Source organism: Chlamydotis macqueenii, chromosome 25 (genome assembly GCF_036417535.1).
Source record: "Chlamydotis macqueenii isolate bChlMac1 chromosome 25, bChlMac1.mat, whole genome shotgun sequence".
NCBI classification, from domain to species: Eukaryota; Metazoa; Chordata; class Aves; order Otidiformes; family Otididae; genus Chlamydotis; species Chlamydotis macqueenii.
Genome location: NC_141580.1, coordinates 239,519 through 250,315, shown reverse-complemented (window position 1 = coordinate 250,315; position 10,797 = coordinate 239,519).

Genomic DNA, 10,797 nt, shown 5'->3' with positions numbered 1-10,797 from the left:
GTCATCTTCCGTTTCGTTCTCCGCAAAACGTTTTGAGGCGCTCATGCCCCTCGCTCGCTCTCCCGCTGCGGTAACCCCTTGCTTTTGGGAGCTGCGAGCAGCATTTGGCTTCTGGCTGGGAGGGAGGAGGAAGGCTGCTCGGACAGCTGTGTTCTCACCGAGTTTTGTTTTTTCTCTGCTTTTCCCGAGTCTTGTCCCCCCTGGCAGGAGGCTGCCGTGAAGGGAGCTGCTGGTGCTGCTGTAGGGTGAGTCCCAGAGGTCTCCTCATGCTGCTGCTGGTGTGTCTGTGCCCTTGGCCCTTCAGAGTCCCCAGAACTGGGTCAGAGAGGCTCTGAGGAGAGGACAAAGCTTTGGTTTGCGTGGCAGGGTTAAAGCTGCCGGCGTTGCTGCCTTGTCATGGCAGCCTGAAGCCCAGGATCTGGAGAGGTGAGAATCTGCCACCCATCACTCCCCGTCATCCCTCCGCCTGCGCAGTTCCCGTCCTCAGAGGCATTTCAGTCAAAGCAGAAGGAATTGCAAGCTCTTGACTTCAGGGAACCATTGATTGAAATCTCTGCAAGGCCAATTTACCCACTGCTCACTGCAAAATCAAATCACTTCAGCCCGCGCTGGCACTCGAAAGGGCGCGTGGCGGCAGAGGTGCCTTCCCAGGTACCAGGGGTCCCTGCGGCGCCGCAGCCGCTGCCGCCCGCCCCAGGCAGCGGCGATGCGCTGGCTCCAGGAGTAGCTGGCAAAGTATTGAGGGGAGGGGAAAAGTGCTGTGGAAAGTAATATTTAATTAGCCCCACGAGGAGCATTAATTGGCAGTCTTAATTTGAAGTCTTGCCAGAGCCTGTTGTACTCCTACGCCATTTAGCATAAAACGGGTCTGGGAGCTGATGGTCGCAGCGATTCGGTCGCCTACGGAGAGCTGCCGTACCCAAACTGGGCAGCCGAGGGCAGGGGGCGAGGGGCTGGGGGTCGGGTGCCATGTGCCTCCTGCCCCACGAGCTCCCCATCCCTGGCGCTCGCCCCCTTCCCGCATTTAAAATCGTGGTAACGCCATGGCCCTGCTCCTGAGGGTTTGGGAACTGCTCTGAGCCTTCCAGGCGAGTGGGGACTGTGCTCATCGCATCCCCTTTCTCCAGGCTCACCGAACCGCTCTGGACCACGGCCCAGGCTGGGTGTTTCATGTCTTCCTGGCCACATCCCCAGCTGTAACGGGACGAAAAGGCTGGGGCTGGTGGGCCACGTACTGCTCCAGTGCTGCTCCCTGCCCGAAGCCACGCCAGGCTCGCCGTGGGCAGCGCTCCCACGTACGCTCATCCCCAGCCGCTGTCAGTGAATTGGTGCTCAGAGCAATTGGCGGGGTAAGGCTGATTTTTTGTGCTGCAGAGGTGAAGCCCCAAGGCTCAGCAAGGCTGAATAACGCCCGGGGAGCAGCAAAGCCCCCGCCCCTCGTGCCTTGTCCCCGTCCCTGGGCAGGGAAAGCTGCTTCCAGCAAACTGGGATTCAGACCCAGCGTGGCTGGGGAGGGCTGTGGGCTCGGGGCCAAGGGAAGTGCGGCAGCGTGGTGGGGATCTGCACCCCACCTTCCTCCTCTCCATCCTCCTGCAGCCGGTTTCTATAGCGACCGGGTCCCTGCCTTTCCCCAGGGCCCTGCCTCCACCTGATTCTCATTTGCAGCATCACCCTCCTGAGGCGCTGGGACCAAAGCAGCCGCAGCCCCGGGGCGTGCGTGGGTGCTGGGGGATCTGCACACTGCTTGGTGGGAGCACCCGAGTGGGCTTCCGTTTGTGCACGTGCTGCTCCCCACAGCAACGCCTGTGTGTCAACGTACGTGTATCCCCAGCCCTGCGGGTCTGTGGCACAGGCAGAGGCTGGTGAGACCCAGAAGGGTCCTGGGTGGGCTGGGCTTTGGCCCTGGGTCTGGAATCCCACCAGTGTCTCCTTGGAGAGGCTGGAGGTGCTCAGGGGAAAAATATGGCCGCTTTTGGAAGGGCGAGGACGCAGAGGAGCCTCCGCAGCTCGTGTCTCCCATCTCTGACCTGGGGGAAGGTTGGTGTGCCAGCCTGGGACAGGAGGGGCCGCTGAGGCAGCTCGACGTGCTGCTGGGCTGCGGGTGAGCCCCATCCCCCTTCCCTCCGGGCTGCCCGGGTGTCTCGTCAGGTCCAGACTCATCCCAAGAAGCCGTGCCCAACCTCTCCTGCGTCTGGATGGCTGTCTCCAGAGAACGCCACAGATTTACTGCATGACGGCATCGGCCAGGCGCTGAGCACGTCACCATGGTCCCCCCCCACCAGCCGGGCAGGAGGGGGTCAGCCGCAGCCCCGCTGTCTGCGGCCTGGCCGTAAAACACTCTGAAATGCCCAAACAAACTGCCAACCTGGACCCTGCGCAGATACATCCCGTGCTGTCCCAGAGCGGGGCATGTGCCCCCCGGGAGGGTCAGGCAGCCCGTCCCTCGGCCCCGCATGAGGTAACGCCCGCAGACGGAGCGGTGTGCCCTGGCAGCGAGCGGCTCGGCAGGGAATAAAGGTTACGGGAGGCAGGGGACGGCGCTGGCTCGCCTGTTCGCTTTGTGCTGGGCAGCTGGCATAAAGAGCGAGCTCGTCTGTGGAAGGGAAACCCCGTCACCGTTAGCACGACTGGATGCTCGAATCGGTCCTGCTGGTTCCCAGGCAGCCTCTTCCCACAGGTGGGTACCCCTCCCAGGACAGAGCTCGTACCCCTGCTACGCCGGGGCAGAGCTCGGCTGTGGCACCACTCAGGCCAGTGGGAACCAAATGCTCCCAAAATGTGCTAAAGAGCAGTCATGCAAAAAAAAAAAAAATTCTTGCCTTATACTGGTTTTCGTCCCTTCTGAAGTACTCTGCTAACCTTTCCTCCAGGAGGGCTCCTTCGCCCCAGCACCCTGCTGCCCGAGGACCCTGCCGTCGCCCAGGGTTTCCCCTCCTGGCCGCCTTTGGGGCGTTGAGCCGATGCACCCTGCGTCTCTGTGCCCGGGCGGGTGGGTGTGCACCTCTGCGGAGCCCTGTGCGCCGGCCTCGTCACCTTCTCTAACGACAGCGCTTTTCTGACGATGGATGTTTGTGTTTTCTCAGGGAGATGCTTCCTCCTTACGGGCACACGGCCTTTGGTGACACGGCCAAGGAGGAATCGGAAAGGGAGCGCTGGAGGGGAGCTTGAGAGGTGGTTTAACTTACCCCTGCACCAAGGCAGGACCGACTGTCAGTGTAACACCTGACAGGTTTTTGTCTGCCGTGTTCTTAAAAGCCCGCGGTGACGGAGATCCCGCTGCCCCCCGGGTCGCCTGGCGCAGGGCTCTGATAGTCTTTATTATTAGAAAGTTTTTCTTCCGTCTAGTCAAACTCTCCCTTGCTGCAGTTTAAGCCCATTATTTCTTGTCCTTTCCACAGCAGACACAAAGAACAGATTATTCCTGTCCTCTGCTGCCCTTTCTGTCTTTGAGGACTCTGGTAATGTCTTTCTCGGTCTCCTCTCGGTCAGACCAAACAAACCCCGTGGCATCAGCCTCCTCGCTGCTCCCCACCTTCTATGGGCGCCAGCCAGGCATGCGTTCTGACTCGGCCTCGTGTCAGCCTCAGAAACCTGGGAAAAACAGCTATCTTGCTCCCCAACTGCTCTATCCAGGATTTCTCCATTCCCAGCCACTCCCCCCTTTTCCCATTTCCCCCCATTTTCTCAGCTCCTTTCCACCCAAGTTCACTGTCCCGTCGCATCTCCCCGCTGCCTGGGCCGTGGCTTCCCCAGAGCCGCCCAGCTCCCACCGCCCCCTTCCCGCTGCCGACCCCCCGCTTTGCCCTTCCTTGGGCTGCAGCTCCGGTTTGCGTGTTTAAATCTAACGGCAAACCCGCCTGGCAGATCTCTTCCCTCCCGTCAGCGGTTTGCCACGTAATGACTGTTTTGTTTCTGACTGTCAGCTTTGCAGGAGGCAGTTTGCTGATAATTTGGGAGAAGCAATTTGGAGGGTTTTTTTCCACGCTCACTCCTCTATTCTTCTAGGTTTCTTAAATATGCGTGTAACGTGTGTATTTTTCAGGCATAGCAATTATTGATGTTTAAGAAGGTTGGCATCCCCGCCCATTCTCCTGCATCCCTATGATGATGAGCTTGGTTTACCGGGATTTGGGATCTTTATACCCCATACTTCAGGCGTTTTATCAAAGCATCGGATGGAGGAATGAGAAGGCCTGGCTCTTCTGCAGTTTGGTCCGTTAATGGGAAAAACCACTTGGAAGGCACTGTGGCCCAGGAGATGCCGGGAGCCCTGGCACTGGCGGCGATGCGTGTTGCGCAGTTATTTCCCTGGCTCCACCCATGGGTGGGGAGGGTCCCGGCGTCGATCCATCCGGGTGTCACAGCCGTCCCTACTGACTCTCCTTCGGCTCGTGTGATCCACCGTTATTTTGTGGCCCGACACGACGGTTCACCGAGGCTTTCATTAGGGAAATCAATGAGCCGTGTCATCCTGGTGCTGCCTTGGTGGCTGAACAAGCACAAATATCGCCGAGGCCCGTTGTGTCTCCAGGGCAACAGGAGCAGCCACCAAACGGGTCTGGTTTCTGTGCAGAATGCCCTAAACCTGTCATTCCGGCGAGTTCCGGACGCAATAAGCACCAGCTCTCTGCTCCTTTGTAGACCCGGGCTGCGTGGTCGTTAACACCAGTCCTGGCCGGGCCGGGCACGGCGTCGATCCAGCCTGGCCCCGGGCGCGTTCGCGGCTTCTTTGGTGCCGGGGGGGGGGAAAATCCTCGGGCTTCAGGCAGGAGCTTCTGTCACGTGCAGCCGCTCTGTGTAGCGAACGGGTTTAATTTTTTCCTTTCCTTGAGCCTGAAAAAATACTTGGCAGGCTCCTCAGCTGTAACAAGGTCTGCGACCGCCTCTGGCTCTGGGCTGGCGTGCGGCTGTGGGCTGTTAGCGCCTTTGGCAGCGGCGTGGAGCTGCCTCGCACGCGGGCGTGCCGGACGGATGCTGAGGTCCAGACGGGTGTGGGGCTGAAGGTCGCTGCCGAGCACCCTGATGGGCTCGGGGGGCTTGGCCCCCAGCCCCGACCTCCCCTCCTGCCTGTGGGGTCCCTCACTCGGTGCCCGATGCCCCCAGCATCGCTGCTCCCCTCCTGCCCCCAACCCTGCTGATGGGCTCTGTTTTTTTTTCCCCTCAACATTCACACAAATCGTTTTTCTGTTATAAAATTGCCAGCAATTCCACTCAGTGTGAACTCGCTAGCGAGGCATCCTGGGATTCCTCCGCCCTCCTCTCCTCCGTCTCCAGCTGCCCGCTCTCCCTCGGGAGCGGTTTTCATCCCCTTCCTTCTCCGATCGGCAACGTGTGCGAAAGGGAAGGCGCCTGTGCGCGAGAGCAGGGATGGCTCCGGGCCCTTCCCTGCCCCGCGGATGATGGCAGCCGTCAGCTGGAGGATGGACGCGGGAGGAGCAGCCAGGCAGCCCGGGTGAGCGCGGGTGCACAAACCTCCGTCAGTGAGATGGGCTTTCCCCGCTCCGTGTGCTCGCACGGCCGGGCTCTGGCTGTGGGCGCTTCCACCCCGGGAAGATGATTTATTTGCTGCATCTCCCGCACTCCAGTGGTATTGAACGGGCTTGTTGGAGAGCTGGTTTCTAGACAGGTTGAGTTAGGGGTGGGAGCATGGAAGCGTGGTTATTTTTTTTTCTTTCATCTTCCTGCTCTGAGCTTTTTAGACACAACTTGACGGGTCCTGGTGTTGGAGTCTGACATTCTGAACGGAGCCAGACAAAACCTGCCCAGCTGTCAGGGTCCGGCAGGTCCTGGTTTCCCCTCCCCACCCTGTGCGTCGCACGCCGCTCTGCTCTGCAGAACCCTCGGTGCCCAGCCCTGGGTGTCTGCGATGCTCCTCAGCCCCTGTCCCCAGTGCAGACTGGGCGGTGGCTGCCGGAGCTCACGCAGGCTGAACATCTCTTAGGATGAGGAGGCTGCCTGGTTTACCCTGCGGATTGGTACCCAGCTTTCATAAGAATGCTAAAAAAATCCCGCAAAGCACAACAGCTTGTGAGAGCCTCCCCGCCACCCACCTTCCCTTAGAGGCAGGCATGTATGGATCGCCCAAAAATAGAGATGAAGAGTCCCAGAGGAAGCATATGGCAGATGGGACCAGCTCCCGGCTATCGGGTTTTCTGTCGGCGCTGTAGCTGTGTGCTCATCCTCTCCTGCGCTCTGGAGCACGGCGCTGCTCCCTGCGCCCGGGGGATGGACTCCACCTGAGGGGTTAACACCTGTGAGTCCTTCTCAGGACTACGAGGGCTTAGCTACCTGGAAGGTAGATAGGGAGGTTTCCCTGAGGTTCTAAAGCCGTGACGCCTTTTGAAGTCTCCTTAAAGCAGGAGCCAGGGGAGGAGCGGGTGGGATTAGCTGGAGGAAGCCAGGAGAGAGGACACACGTTGCTGCGCCGGAGCCGCCCTGGGTTCCAGCAGCGCTTTGGCATTCCTGGAGGTCTCCTGACCGAGCACTCGCCGCGATAGCCTGGGTGATTTCCTCCCGTTGCTCTCGGGTCACGGAAACGATGCCAGGCGGTGCCTGGGAGCCCGGCTGTGGTGTCCTGGGCCGCTCCTGGGGGAGCCCCGAGCCCGCATGGGGACCAGGTGCACCGGGGGCTTTGCTGCTCCCCCCTTCTCCTCTTTTCACTTCGTGTTTCCCTTCCTTCCTCAGCTGCTGGAAGGCGTCTGACTGGTGGCTTTGCCTCCTGGCCAGGGGTGGGTTGAGGGGTCCGAGCTGCCGTTCCCGGCTGCCAGCCCAAAGGCAAAGCCAAGCTCCTTTAGCAGCTCCGCGCCGAGTGCCCGGCTGGGCGGGCACAGCCTGCTGCCTCCCGGGTGACTTCAGGCTGCGGTGGGCTGTGGCCTCTCCAGGCAGCCGCTGCTTTGGGGACCCAGGTTGTTCCTGCACCGCCTAAAACAATGCCGTCCGCAGGCACCCTGCGCTCTCGCAACGACCCGGTGCCCACGGGCAGCATCGCGCGGTGGGACCGCGGCTGTGGAGGATGTTCTGCTGAGGTACAAGAGAGCACAGGCTGCCTCCCTCCTCGGCTTTGCTATTGCAGGAAACAAACTTTTATTTAAGCAGTGACCGTGTCCAGGACGTAATGAGCTTTGCCTGGCAAGCCCAGCCTTGCTAAGCTCGCACTGAAGGGAAACGCGACCGGTGTTTCTATCCTAAACGGCGTCATGTCGGGAAATCCTGTGGGGCTTGGGAGCGTGTGGGGTTGGGAGCGTGCGAGCGCCCGCGCTCCTGCTCCGCTGTGGCGTTCCCACACTTTTTTGGGGGTGTGTTTTGATTTAGCTCTCTAGCTCCGGTCCCTTGCAGCTGACGCTCCCTGCTGCAGGACGCTGAGCTCTGGCAGGAGCGCGGAGCGAGCCCTTCCCTGGTCATGGCCCAACCCGAGCCCGAGACGGTCGCATCGGTCCTGGCACTGGGTGAGCTGAGCTCGCTGGTCCTCTGCACCTCCCTTTCCATCACACGTTTGACTCCTGCTCTGCCTCCCCTCCAGCTCGCGGGGCTGAGCAGCGTTTTCGCAGCCTCTCCAACACCTGCAGCGGGGCAGGCTCCGGGCTCCGCTTGTTCAGCCCGCGTTTGCGCATTCCCAGGGAGGCAGAGGCTCTTATCCCTGCCGGAGCCATGGATATGTCCTTTCCAGCTGCTGTCCTGGGGACCAGCCTGTCTCTGATTTAAAGGCACAGTCTGCTGGCAGCTGCTCTGCATTTCGGGAAAAGAAGGGAGGAAAAAGTCTACGGGAGCCGGTTTCCTCAGGGCTCACCAGCTCCTTGCAAATTCCTCTCAGAAATGGTTTCACCATCCAGGCGGCTTCACCCGCCTTGCTGTCCTCATACAAATCCAAGAGTTTCTCTCCAGCTGAAGCACAGCAGGGCAGGGAGGCTGGGCAGGAGGGTGCTTTACTGTGTAAACCCAACGGAGAAAGCACCGCGAGCACGGGAAGATGCTGCCGTCTTTGTAAGGAAGAGGAGAGATGCCACCAGCTAGCTTTAGCTTTTCAGGAAAGGATTTTTTCCCATCCTGTGCATTTTGACTTTTGAAAAGTTTTCCTCGTTTGTACTGGGATGAACCCAAGTTTTCTCGAAGTCTTTGCCAAAAACCTTCTTTCTGTATGGCAGGAGAGATAATCAACCACATTCGAACTGCCAAGTCTCGCTCAGTGAGTCAGTGGGAAGCAAGAAGCAAACCTCATGCACTGCTCCCCTTGCTTATCGACCGCCGTGGAGCTGTCATCCCAAACTGCCGCCCTCACCTCGCCCTCCCGGGGCCAGCACAGCGCGGTGCCGGGGGGAAACGGCCTCCGGGCACGCTTCTGTATTGACCGGCCTCGCAGCTTCGGGCGGAATGGACCGGGCTTCGGTACCCCCTGTGGAGAGGGCAGATCCCTGTGACCTCCCCAGCTCTCCCGTGCCTGCGCTTTGCAGTCCCAGGGTGACGCTGGAAACGGCAGCGGGACCCTGACCCCCGGCTGGGGACGCCTCTGGGACCCTGAGCTGCTGGCACTGGGGACCTCGTCCTCCAACTTTGCAGAAACACCTCTTTCTCCTCCAGCAAGATGTGCCTCCCGTCCCTCCTGACCCAGATTTCTGGGTCCTTCTGCTACAGAAACAGCCTTCGAACGCGCTCTTTTCAGACACTTCCACCTCCCCAGGTCTGCCAGCGCGTGGTTCGCAGGCGTCCTCCCATCTCGGGCAGCCCCTCCTCACGCAGGAGCTGGGGCTGGGGGTGTCGCGGGCAGCCCGAGCGCTGCTCGCTCAAAGGAGAGGAAATTCTGCTTCAGGAGAGCGAGCACCTGGAGAAATCCACGTTGTCGCTGCTCCTGATGCGATGCTTCCTCCATCTCGTGCTTTCACGGGGGGCGCAGGGAGGGTCAGGGGTCTGCGAGCGCTGCATCCCTGCTGTGACTCAGGGCTGCCGCTGTGCTGGCTCCTGGCGGCTGTCGAGCCATCGGCTCGAGCGTGGCCGTGGTAAATCATATTGAACCGCGGCCTCTGCCCTGCCCTTTCCCTTTCTCTCCTGGTTGCTGCAGACAGCGCTGCTCCGCTTGGGCCGTGGCGTTCGCCCGCCAGCGAGGTGTGAGCCGTGACTCAGCTCTCTCCTTGCCTTTCCCCTTCCACGGTGTCTTAACCTTTTTTTTTTTTTTGGCACAGGGTATTGCCTAAACTCCAGTCTTCCCAGTTCCCGCTAAAGCCTGATGCGTCCTGCTTCCCACCGCCTTCAGTAAACCCTGATGACCAGTAAGGTACCAGTGAAATAAAGGGATTTCCATCATCCATACTAACGCGTGCTTGCTGTCCTGGCTGGGACGAGGCTCTGCTGGCAGGTCTCGGCCACGGAGAATTCCCGCACTGTCGCCCGGGCAGGTTTTCCAGCCTGCCCCCACCTCCTGGCCGCCGCTGCATCCCCAACGTCATCTGAAGGCTGCGGCTGGCAGGGTACAGGGCTTTGGGGCTGCAGCTGGCAGGGTACAGGGCTTTGGGGTTCTCCGCTCTTGGGTCAAGGGAAGACCCTGCCGCCAGCCGGGCCCCGAGCCTGTCCTCCCCTAAAGCCGCCACGGCTGGGGTCAGTGCGGGATTTGTCGCCTGGCCAGTGGAAATATCGGTCATCTCCCCAGTCAGCAAAGCTGCTCCTTCTAACGAGAAAATCCTCCTAAAGCTGCAGGAAGAAACCAAACCTCCTAAACATCTGGCTTTTCTTCCCCGGTGCGGGGTGGCTCTGTGGGAAGGGGGATGCTCGGGTGCCTCTCGCGAGGTTGCAGAGCCGTCTGTCCCATACGTGGGTCTGTCCCACTGCCCACAGCCGCTCAGCGCCCGGGAGCAGCGCTGCTGGGGCTCCGTCCGTTGAAGGGCCAGGCGCTGGGGACGGCCCTCGGCGCGGCCGAAGCTCCCATGGCACAGCACCGGGAAGGGCAGGGGTTCGCAAGGCTTTAGGGAGCAAAGGGGCCAAGTGCAGCAGGGAAAGACACCAAATCTGGGGTGAAAAAGGAGGAGTCTGGACTCTCAACCTTTTTTTCTGCCCCTCTCCTTTTCTTGCTGGCCCCCTCCCCTCCATCCCCCTCCCGCTCGATGTCCGTACGTTACGCACCAACAATTCTTTGCCCACGCAGCGCTTGCGGAGAGACGCCCCGTTACCGGCGGATGAAAGATTGCGCCTCCTCCTCACTGCTAGCCCTGGGAGCTGGCCGCAACCTGCCAAAATCTGGCAGAATTCACAGCACATCCACTCTCCTCCTTGCAGCCCGCCTGACAAACCCGCAGCCCCAGCACCCCGGCTGACCTGGAGAGACTGGGCTGGGGATTAGAAGCGGAGGTCCAGCTCCAGTTCCCCTGTGTGACCTGTGGCAGGGTCCCTGCGGTAAAATTTGGGCAGTGACCCGTCACCCCTCGCTGCGCGGGGGCAGAAGGAGGGTCTCCTCACAGAGGGTTCGCAGTGTACATGGGGGTCTCATTCAGCCCCCAAACGTGCTGGCTGTGGAGCACGGTTACCAGTCATGGTCACATCTGTCCTCCGTTGCCATGGAGACTTTTCCTCTTCCCGATGCCCAGAGGAAAGCAGCAGATACCGGCAGTGGCGGGGAGCAGGGCGCGTCACCCCGGGAGCCTGCATGGCCTCTGCCACCCGGAGTCCCGGAGCACGCGGGGCGCAGCATCCCCTCCGCGACCCGGGTCCAACTCCCGGCAGCTTCGCTCCAGCCGCCAGTGACTTCAATGGTGCAGCCGGGCTGGGTATTTCCACACAGCGGCCGCCATGTCTGGGTCCGTCTCTGTGGATCGG